Source organism: Castor canadensis, chromosome 16 (assembly GCF_047511655.1).
Source record: "Castor canadensis chromosome 16, mCasCan1.hap1v2, whole genome shotgun sequence".
Classification (NCBI taxonomy): Eukaryota; Metazoa; Chordata; class Mammalia; order Rodentia; family Castoridae; genus Castor; species Castor canadensis.
Window position 1 is genome coordinate 27,249,958 of NC_133401.1, and position 12,490 is coordinate 27,262,447.

Sequence of the window (12,490 nt, forward strand, 5' to 3'; positions counted from 1 at the left end):
AATCCCACCTGGCAGGACTGTAGACAATTGCTCCAAACACTCCTAAGCATGGAGGAATGGAGACGAGTTGTCCAGGCAGCCCTTCATTGGCTTGAGGCTCATGCTCACAATGGGACAAATGCTGGGTGAGCCTATGCCTAGACAGCCTTTACAGAAGTCTGATGAGAGTTCAGCACAGTTCTATTAGACAGTATGTGAAGCATACTGTCTATATTCTCCCTTCAGTCCTGAGGCTCCTGAAAATCAGTGAATGATCAATGCCGCCTTTGTGGGGCAAGTCCAGGGAGACATTAGAAGAAAGTTGCAAAACTTAGAAGGCTTTGCAGGCATGAATGCATCGCAGCTTCTAGAAGTGGCAACCAAGGTGTTTGTTAACTGAGACCAGGAAACTCAAAAGGAGGCATAATGAAAGATGAAAAAGAAAGTAGATCTCCTGGCAGCAGCAATACACGGACAGGGAGGGCACAGTTCCACTCGAGGCAGAGGCTGAAGAAACAAAGGGAGGCCCCTAGGAAAATACCCAGGGATCAGAGCCCCTAAAGAAAACTCAATGTGCCTTCTGTCGCCAAGAGGGACACTGGAAAAATGAGTGCCCACAGCTCCAGGTCAGATGTAGAGTGACAAAAGAGAAAGAGGACTTTGTGGGGTTTGCAAGCATTGAACAAGCTGAGGATTAGGGCTGAATGGGCTCTTTCCTCCTTGGCCCCCAAGAGCCCATGGTCCATATGTCAGTAGGGGACCAACCTGTAGATTTCATGGTGGACACTGGTGCTGAGCATTCCATGGTGACCTGATGGGTGGCACCAATTTCAAAAAGACATTGGACAATTGTGGGGGCCACAGGGATCCAAACCTGCTACCCTTTTCTCCAGCCCCAAAAATGTATTCTGGGAAGACATTTTTGTGACTCAAGAGTTTCTCTATATACCAGAATGTCCAGTGGCACTGATGGGTCAAGATCTGCTAAGCAAATTGTAGGCCCAGAACAGTTTTCAGGCGGATGGACAAGCGGGTTTGAGCTTTGGTTCTGGGCCCCCTAGAGTCCTAGCCCTCATCACTCCCCAGGAAGAAGAATGGAAATTACACTCAGTAGAGACTGCCTTAAAAGCACCAGAGATGCCCTTTGATGTCTTGGTAGTATGGGCTGAAGACAATCCTTCGGGGCTGGCCCTCAACATTCCTCCAGTGGTAATAGAGATAAAGCCAGGAGTCACTCCAAAAAGAGTGAAACAATACCCAATCCCAATGAGGGCATGAGAAGGGATATCTCATCACCTCCAGAGACTTTTAAACTATGGAATTCTGAGACCTTGTCAATCTACCTGGAACACTCCTTTGCTGCCAGTTCAGAAGCCGGGCACCAATGATTACTGCCCAGTGCAGGATCTCTGGGAAGTCAATCAAGCAGCTGTGAGTCTGCACCTGGTGGCTCCTAATCCATACACCTTGCTGGCCCTGATACCAGCAGAGGCCACCTGCTTCTCATGCTTGGACTTAAAAGATGCATTTTTCTGCATCCAGTTGGCACCTGTGAGCCAACCCATCTTTGCTTTCCACTGGGAGGACCCCCAGTCATGGGGGCAACAGCAGTTAACCTGGACCCATCTCCCACAGGGTTTCAAGAACTTCCTAACCATCTTTGGAACTGCTCTGGCATCATATTTACGAGCATACCCAGCAGAGGAAGCTGGCTGCACACTCTTACAATATGTGGACGACCTCCTCCTTGCAGGGGCTAACCACCAAGACTGTCTTAAAGGGGCACAGTTCCTACTCTGTCTCTTATGGGAAGCTGGTTACAAGGTATCTCAAAAGAAGGCCCAGATCTGTCAAGACCAGGTCAAATATTTGGGTTTCACATCACCCAGGGCCAACAAACCTTGGCACAGAAAGAAAAGAAACTGTTTGTTCAAGTCCAACCCCAACTTCAAGAATATAGATCTGTGAGTTCTTGGGAGCAGTTGGGTCCTGCCAGATTTGGATACCTAACTTCTCCTTGCTAGCAAAACCTTCATATAAAGCCACAAGGGGGGGCAAAAGGGAGCCCTAAATCTGGGAATCTGACCAGCAACAGGCTTTTTGTGCCATCAAGAAGGCATTAGTCGGTGCCCCTACTCTGGGACTCTTAGATGTGAGATAGCCTTACTTCCTCCATGTACCTGAGAGACGTGGCATAGCATTTGGAGTCCTGACCCAATTCCTAGGCTCATGGCATCGGCCAGTGGCTTATCTCTCTAAGCAGTTGGGTTTAGTGACAAAGGGATGGCCTCCCTGCTTGTGAGCTCTTGCAGCCACAGTCTTGCTGGTATCAGAGGCAGAAAAGTTAACACTGGGAGGGGAAATAACTGTTAGGGTCCCACATTCTGTAGTAACTCTAATGGAATACAAGGGACACTATTGGCTGACAAATACCAGGATGGTCAGATCCAGAGTATGCTCTGTGAAAATCCACAAGTGAAGCTAGAAGTTGTCTGGACTTTAAATCCTGCAACCCTCCCATCAGCTGCAGGGCCTCTGGGTCATGACTGTTTTGAGGTGATTAATGAGGTCTTCTCGAGCCACCCTGATCTCAGTGACCAGACCAGCCCCTAGCTCAGCCTGACCTTGAACTATTCACAGACGGGAGCAGCTTCCTTAAGGAAGGAACAAGATATGCTGGTTATGCAGTGGTATCTCTGGATTCAGTCCTGGAAGCTTGGGCTCTAACTCCAGGCACATCAGCGCAAAAAAATCTGAACTGATTGTACTGATACGCACCCTCCTCCTGGCAGCCAAGAAGACTGTTAACATATACACAGACTCTAAATATGCTTTTACCACTCATGTTCATGGGACTATATACAAGGAAGGAGGAATGATTACCTCAGGAGGAAAAGACATCCAATATGGGTCAGAGATTCTTAAACTCCTGGAGGCAGTGTGGGGCCCCCAAAAGGTCACTGTTATGCATTGTCCAGGTCATCAAAAGGACAAGTCTACGGTGGCATTGGGAAACCAGAGAGCAGATCAGGAAGCTCATGCAGCAGTTCTCTGGGTGTCACCCACCCTATCTGTGGCTGTAACTGCTGCACTCCTTCCTACTCCACTGACAGAATGTGTTCCACATTACTCCTGTCATGAATGTGAGTGGTTTACTCAAGAGGAAAAAAATATTGTAGAGGGGGATGGTATCAGCTTGCAGTTGGGCAGATAGTGATTCCAGAGACACTTGCCCCCACCTTTGTAAAGAATGTCCAGCAGGACCCTCATATGGGAAAGTCGGCCCTTGAGCAATTGCTGAGCCAGTATTTCTATGTCCCCCACTTCACCAGTCTAGCCAGCAATATTTGTAAGCAATGTGGAACATGTGCCAAAAATAACCCCAAGCAGGAGCACCTCCCTAAACCAGGAATCCAACATGTGAGTAGTTCCCCTTTTGAAGACTTAGAAGTAGACTTCATTGAGCTGCTCTGAACCAGTGGCTACAAACATCTTCTGGTGATTGTGTGCACACTCTCTGGGTGGGTAGAGGCTTTCCCCATCCAAACAGAGAAGGCCCAAGAAGTGGTCTGTGCTTTACTAAAGGAGATAATTCCCAGATATGGGATCCCCATCTCCATTGGGTTAGACAATGGACCAGCTTTTGTGGCAGAAGTACTTAAACAACTGGAAAAGGGACTAAAAATAAGCTGGAACCTTCATACAGCATTCTGGCCTTAGCGTTTAGGCAAAGTTGAAAGAATGAATTGGACACTGAAAACTCAGATGAGTAAACTTTGTCAGGAAACACACTTGACATGGAAACAGGTCTTGCCATTGGTCCTACTTAGGGTCAGGTGTAGTCCCACCAAACAGACTGGGTTCTCACCCTATGAGATTCTCTATGGAAGGCCACCCTCACTAATAAAGGACGTTAAGGGAGATCTAAAAGAGATAGGAAATCTAACTTTGCTCCAACAGATGTGTGGCTTGGGAAAGGTGATCAATGGCCTATTGGAGTCAAGAAAGACTTCCTATTAGCCTAACCACTGATGTACATTCCTTTAAGCCAGGTGACCAAGTTTGGATAAAGGAGTGGAATTTTCAGCCTCTCCAGCCTCAGTAGAGAGGGCCCTATTTGGTGATCCTAACCACTCCTATGGCAATCAAGGTGACAGAGATCACCCCATGGATCCACCACACCTGAGTGAAAAAGGCAAGAGTGGAAGAGTCAACTGGATTCCAGTGATCCCCTCAAACTGACCCTGAGGAGAGGACCTTCAGTTTTGCCCTAGCCACAAACCGGAAGCTGACTAGTGTACGCAAGGCAGAAGCTTGAGGAGTCGACTGGACAGATAGTTGATGGACTGTTATTTCTCATGGGCAGTGGTCTATGGTGGTGTTTCAGTTCTGCCATCTGTTACCCACCTCTCATCTTTGTATTGCAACCTTATTTTGATCAGTAGAAATAACAGCAACTGCCCCAAGAGCATAGAGCAAAATCAAGGGGCTCTTTCTGGCATTCTTTCTCCTCCTGTTGACAGGATGTGGTATGGTTTCTGGTTGTTTCTATTCTTTGTTCCTCCTACAAGCCTAAACCCTTCATCCTGTGAGTTGTGCTTGTGCACTACTTGGACTAGGGATGCCATTACCAGAACTTTGCTGTCTCATAACTAACTCATGTGCAGATACTGTTATTGGGTCATGTTTTCACAATGGTACTACTTACTCAGTGTGCTCTCATGGCAATCAGCACATCTGCATTGACCCAAACCTGAGAACCATGGGCATTGAAAAACAAGAAGAGGTGCAAGCAAAGGGAATGCACAATATATTCAACAAAATAATAACAGAAAATTTCCCAGATCTAGAAAAATCTATGCCCATACAGGTGCATGAGGCCTCCAGAACACCAAAAAGACTAGACCAAAATAGAACTACCCCATAGCATATTATCATAAAAACAACAAGTACAGAGACTCCAGAAAGAATATTGAAGGCTGTAAGAGAGAAAAAATAAATAATATACAAACGTAAACCCATCAAAATCACAGCAGACTTCTCAACAGAAGCATTAAAAGCAAGAAGAGCTTGGGGTGAGGTTTTCTGGGCACTGAATGAAAATAACTTTAACCCTAGGATACTCTACCCAGCAAAACTATCATTCAAAATAGATGGAGCAATAAAAGTCTTCCATGATGAGCAGAAACTAAAACAATACATGACCACAAAACTACCACTGCAAAAGATTCCTCAAGGGTTCTGCACACAGAAAGTGAAACCCTAAATAACCATGAAAGGGAAGGCAGTACCAAACTACAGGAAAAGAAAAATCAAGAAAGTAGAGAGTAACATGGATTTACTTAAATACAATCAAACCCTCAAACAACTAAGACAACTAAATAACAGGAATCACCCACATATCTATCAACACTAACACTTAATGTTAATGGATTTAATTCCCCCAACAAAAGGCACTGTTTGACAAACTGGATTAAAAAGGAAGATACAACAATTTGGTGCTTACAGGAGTCCCATCTGATTGATAGAAATAAGCATAGGCTTAGGATGAAAGGCTGAAAGAAAATTTACCAAGTCAGTGGTCCCTGAAAACAGACAGGAGTAGCAATACTTATCTCAGACAAAGTAGACTTCAAACCTACATCAATCAAACAAGATAAAGGACATTCCATACTAATAAAAGGGGAAATAGACCAAAAGAAAATAACAATTATCAACCTATATGCACCCAATGTCAATGACATAATTTCATCAAACATACCCTGAAGGACATAAAAGCATATATTAACTCCAACACAGTGGTCGTGGAAAGCTTTAACACCTCATTATCATCAATAGATAGGTCATCCAAACAGAAAATCAGTAAAGAAATCCTAGATCTAAAATATACCATAGATCAAATGGACCTACTTGATGTCTACAGAACATTTCATCCAACTTCTACACTATATACATTCTTCTCAGCAACCTATGGACCTTCTCCAAAATAGATCATATCCTACGGCACAAAGCAAGCCTCAGCAAATATAAAAAATAGAAATTATACCATGCATTCTATCAGATCACAATGCAATAAAACTTGAACTCAACAACAAAAATAAAGACAAAACACATGGAAGCAGCAGGAAATTGAATCACTCATTGCTTAATGGACAATGGGTCATTGATGAAATAAAAGAGGAAATAAAAAGGTTCCTGGAAGTCAATGAAAATGAAAACACCTACCAGAACCTATGGGATACAGCAAAGGCAGTCCTGAGAGGAGAGTTTATAGCCAAACTTGCATATATTAAAAAGACTGAAAGATCTCAAGTCAATGACCTAATGATACATCTCAAACTCCTAGAAAAACAAGAGCAAGAAAATCACAAAACAAATAGAAGGAGAGAAATAATAAAAATAAGTGCTGAAATCAATGAAATAGAAACCAAAAAAACCATACAAAGAATTAATGAAACAAAAAGTTGGATCTTTGAAAAAATAAACAAGATCGATAGACCCCTGGCAAACCTGACTAAAATGAGGAGAGAAAAAACCCAAATTAGTAAAATCAGGAATGCAAAAGGGGAGATAACAACAAACACCATGAAAAACCAGGAAATCATCAGAGACTACTTTGAGAACTTATATTCAAATAAATTTGAAATCTTAAAGAAATGGACAGATTTCTAGACACAGATGATCATCCAAAACTGAACCAAGAGGATATTAATCACCTGAATAGATCTGTAACACAAAATGAAATTGAAGCAGCAATCAGGAGTCTCCCTAAAAAGAAAAGTCCAGGACCTGATGAATTCTATTCTGAATTCTATCAGACCTTTAAAGAAGAATTAATACCAACCCTCCTTAAACTGTTCCACAAAATAAAAAGGTAAGGAAAACTGCCTAACACATTTTATGAAGCCAGTATTACACTTATCCCAAAACCAGGCAAAGACACCTCCCAAGAGGACAACTATAGGCCAATCTCCTTAATGAGCACTGATGCAAAAATCCTCAATAAAATAATGGCAAACCGAATTCAACAACACATCAAAAAGATGATTCACCAAGACCAAGTAGGCTTCATCCCAGGAATGCAGGGGTGGTTCAACATATGAAAATTAATAAACATAATAAACCACATTAACAGAAAGGAAAGACAAAAACAACTTAATCATCTCAGTAGATACAGAAAAAGGCTTTGATAAGCTCCAACACCATTTCATAATAAAAGCTTTAAAAAACTAAGAATAGAAGGAAAGTACTGCAACATTATGAAAATTATATATGACAAAATTATAGACAGCATTATACTTGACGGTGAAAAACTGAAACCATTCCCTGTAAAATCAGGAACTGGACAAGGATGCCCACTATCTCCACTCCTATTCAACATAGTACTGGAATTCCTAGCCAGAGCAATTAGACAAGAAGAAGGAATAAAAGGAATACAAATAGGTAAAGAAATTGTCAAAATATCCCTATTTGCAGATGACATGATCCTATACCTTAAAGTACTCAAAAGCTCCTGAAAACCATCAATAGCTATAGCAAGGTAGCAGGATATAAAATCAACATAGAAAAATCATTAGCATTTCTATACACTAATAATAAACAAACTGAGAAAGAATTTATGAAAGCAATTCCATTTACAATAGTCTCAAAAAAATCAAATGCCTAGGTGTAAACCTAACAAAGGATGTGAACGACCTCTACAAGGAAAACTATAAACTTCTGAAGAAAGAGATTGAGGAAGACTATAGAAAGTGGAGAGATCTCCCATGGTCATGGATTCATAGAATCAACATAGTAAAAATGTCTATGCTCCCAAAAGTAATCTACATGTTTAATGTAATTCCCATCAAAATTCCAATGACATTCATTAAAGAGATTGAAAAATCTACCGTTAAATTTAAATGGAAACACAAGAGGCCATGAATAGCCAAGGTAATATTCAGTCAAAAGAACAATGCAGGAGGTATCACAATACCTGACTTCAAACTATATTACAAAGCAATACCAATAAAAACAGCATGGTACTGGCACAAAAACAGACATGAAGACCAGTGGAACAGAATAGAGGACCTGGATATGAAGTCACACAACTATAACCAACTTGTCTTTGACAAAGGTGCTAAAAATATACAATGGAGAAAAGACAGCCTCTTCAACAAAAACTGGTTAGCAGCCTGCAAAACACTGAAACTAGATCCATGTATATCACCCTATAGCAATATTAACTCAAAATGGATCAAGGATCTTAATATCAGAACACAAACTCTAAAGATGATACAGGACAGAGTAGGAAATACTCTGGAATTAATAGGTATAGGTAAGAACTTTCTCAGTGGAACCCCAGCAGCACAGCAACTAAGAGATAGCATAGATAAATGTGACTTCATAAAACTAAAAAGCTTCTGCTCGACAAAAGAAATGGTCTCTAAATTGAAGCGAACACCCACAGAGTGGGAGAAAATATTTGCCAGCTACACATCAGACAAAGGACTGATAACCAGAATATATAGGGAACTCAAAAAACTAAATTCTCCCAAAATTAATGAACCAATAAAGAAATGAGCAAGTGAACTAAATAGAAATTTCTCAAAAGAAGAAATTCAAATGGCCAAAAAACACATGAAAAAATGCTCACCATCTCTAGCAATAAAGGAAATGCAAATTAAAACCACACTAAGATTCCACCTCACCCCTGTTAGAATAGCCATCATTAGCGACACCACTAACAACAGGTGTTGGTGAGGATGCAGGGAAAAAGGAACCCTCTTCCACTGTTGGTGGAAATGTAAACTAGTACAACCACTCTGAAAAAAATTGGAGACTACTTAAAATGCTAAACATTGATCTACCATTTGATCCAGCAATACTACTCTTGGGGATATACCCAAAAGACTGTGACACAGGTTACTCCAAAGGCACCTGCACACCCATGTTTATTGCAGCACTATTCACAATAGCCAAATTATGGAAGCAGCCAAGATGCCCCACCACTGACGTATGGATTAAGAAAATGTAGTATTTATACACTAGGAATTTTATGCAACCACGAAGAAGAATGAAATGTTATCGTTCTCTGGTAAATGGATGGAATTGGCGAACATCATTCTGAGTGAGGTTAGCCTGGCCCAAAAGACCAAAAATCGTATGTTCTCCCTCATATGTGGACATTAGATCAAGGGCAAACACAACAATGGGATTGGACTTTGAGCACATGATAAAACGAAAGCACACAATGGAGGTATGAGGATAGGTAAGACACCTAAAAAACTAGATAGCATTTGTTACCCTCAACTCAGAGAAAATAAAGCAGATACTTTAAAGCAAGTGAGGTCAATAAGATAAGGGGACCAGGAACTAGAGAAAAGGTTAGATCAAGAAGAATTAACCTAGAAGGTAACACACATGCACAGGAAATCAATGCGAGTCAATTCCCTGTATACCTATCCTTATCTTAATTACCAAATACCCTTGGTCATTCCTATTATTGCTTATACTCTCTCTTCAATAAAATTAGAGATAAGGACAAAATAGTTTCTGCCAGGTAGCGAGGGGATGTGGGGGGAGAGGGGGGGGTTAGGGACAGAGGGGGTGGGGAAGGGGGGAGAAATGACCCAAACATTGTATGCACATATGAATAAAAAAAGCATTTCCTCCAGCTCATGTTTAAAAAATACACATTGTTCTTATGTGTTAATCTCCTAGATATTAACTTCTCATTTGTCTGCCTGTATATAAATGTTTATTTGTATATATGACGTGAAAAAGGAATTGACCATTTTCCAACTAAGTTTTAAAATATTTTAATGCCATGAATTTAGTCATTTTTCTTCCAATTGATTCTTGGTTCATTTTCACACATATTCTGAGTTTCTAATATATACATATACATATATATATACATCTCAACCTCTGTGTTCTTTCAATACACAAATCTAACCAATTTAATGTTTCTGTGTCTATTATTCTACCCATGTTCTTACCAAATGCTTCTCATTAATTTCTTGATGGTCTATTCTACATTCTTCATTCACTGTAACCAAGTTCTATTTGTGTTTCTAAAATACTGGGTAAAGGTCTTTGTCCTATTATGGCCAATTTCATTTCTCTGAGTTCTTTTGTATTAGTACTGATGATTTCAGAATGTTGGCATTTGGTTATAAAATACACTGCTTATGCACACATATTTTGTTAGACAAATTATTTAAAATATTGAGGCTCTCTGCAGGATGGTGGTTTCTCGGCATTTCTTCAGATTTTATTTTACCTTATTCATTTTCTTGTACTATTTCTTCTACATTTATTTCATTGTGTGGGTGATTTATACAATTACATATATTTTCTCAAGCAATTATTTTTTCACAATTTCAAAAATAAAACTTTCCATAGAAAAAATCTGCAAATAATTGTTTTACAAAGAATTTATATATTTTAATACTCATAAATATTAATAAAATTAATTTTACTCTAGTTATTGGAAAATTATAGTATTTAGTTATCATATAACTGCTTCATTTCCAAAGACTAAAAAGGTAATTTTGTTGTTGGGAAAAATATACATTTATGGTTAGACTGTTTCTTGCCTTCTTGATTGTGTTTACTAGAGACATTTAAATTTTAAAAGGTGGGTTCTCATTTGTAAGCAGTTTTCATGTGTTGACAATTATAACAACTCTAATAATGGAAAAGTTGTTCTCAACTGCTGAGAAATAATGAAATGCTTCAAGTGGTCATGCTCTTAATATGTCACAGCTTTATCCTTTACCAGGTTCAAGAGTGAGAGGGACCCATGGGTCCAGAATGAACAACAGACACATCCTGTTCTTCAGCTTTGGGCATGTTTTAAATGAATACATTAAACATGCACAGTTGGAATTTTATGTATGTGTGCACACTATGAAATAATCAACACAGCTAATATAATTGTCATTCATCAACTTCACAGTCACCAGTTGAACACCTAGGACCTATTTTCATCAAGTGTCAGGGGTACCTGAAGTTCCCCATGAGAGCTCCAGAACTTTTTCATCTTGGAAAAATTGAAACATTGTATCCTTTGGCTACATCTCCTCTTTCCTCTTCCCACCTCCTAGTCACTGCAACATAGGGGGAGTGGGATGCAGATAAATAACAAATGCATTTATTTTCCAATCTTTGCTCAAATTGGGTGGTATACTCTCCCCTCTGGAGTCCTGGAATCCTACAGCTGTATTTGTGTCCATAGACAGTGGGGGAAATTTTATTTGTGGGGGTATGTAGGCCAAAGTTGCCTCTTCTGCCATCTTGATGACATCACTTAGGCTTGGATTTCATTGTAAATTTGCTGTTTATAGAAGTTAAAGATATTTTGAAAAACAATCTAGATTTGAAGACATGGTAACACAAAAGATTTTAAAAGTCACGGTGAAACCCACAGTCTCTGTGTCTCTCGTTCTCTACTTTTCAATTCTGCCTATGGCAGAGGGACAAATTTGTGGTTATCATCACATCCACCAACACCTAGGGCCATTGATGTTTATTGCTTGAACACTCAAAGTACAGACAATGCACACCTGTCCACACTTCGCCATTATTAAGCAGAGAACTCCTGCAACACTAAGTGTCCTGCAGATTAGCTCAGATACAAAAAGGAAATGTTGACTCTTTCCCTCTGTCTCCATCTTTTCAATATGATGATTGGGTTCTTCATGTTCCTCAAACATGAAGTAGTTTATTCTTTATTCTGGTTATAAAAGTATTAAACATAAATATATAAAACACCATGTTTAAATCAATTGCAGACATTATTTGATGGACTGGTGGAGTGGCTTGAATGGTAGAGCACCTGCCTAGCAAGTGTGAAGCCCTGAATTCAAACACCAGTTCCACCAAAAGGAAAAATAATAATCCATTGCAGACATTATCTGATGCTCCTACATCCCTCCTTTTGCTCTGGATATCTTCTTAATAGACCTTCTTCTCTGGTCACAAGTGTCATTTTGTGGTTGTAATAATAACCCACTCTTCCCTTTCAGTCTTCATCTTTCAATACAAATGAAATCACACTCCAACATCTACTGCAAATGGGTGTCTGCTAACTTAAGTTGGGGTAAAACTTATTCCTTCAGACTGGTGCGGGAGTCCTTGGAAATTGTTCCCTCTTTTGCCTGTATAACTTGATTTTTCTCACCTTACAGATGCTGAGACCCACAGACCTGATTCTCAACCAGCTGGTCTTAGCTAACAACTTGGTTCTTTTCTCTAAAGGAATCCCTCAGACAATGCCAGCTTTGGGGTTGAAATCTTTCCTGGATGAGACTACGTGCAAACTTGTCTTTTATTTACACAGAGTGCCCGGGGGGTCACACTCAGCACCACCTGCCTCCTCAGTGGCTTTCAGGCCATTAAAATTTCTCCCAGCGTCTCCAAGTGGCTGGAGCTCAGAATGAGATCCCCAAAGTGCATCGTCTTCTGCTGTTTCCTCTGTTGGATTCTGAAGTTTGTGTTAAACAGCCCTCTTGTTATGTATGTAACT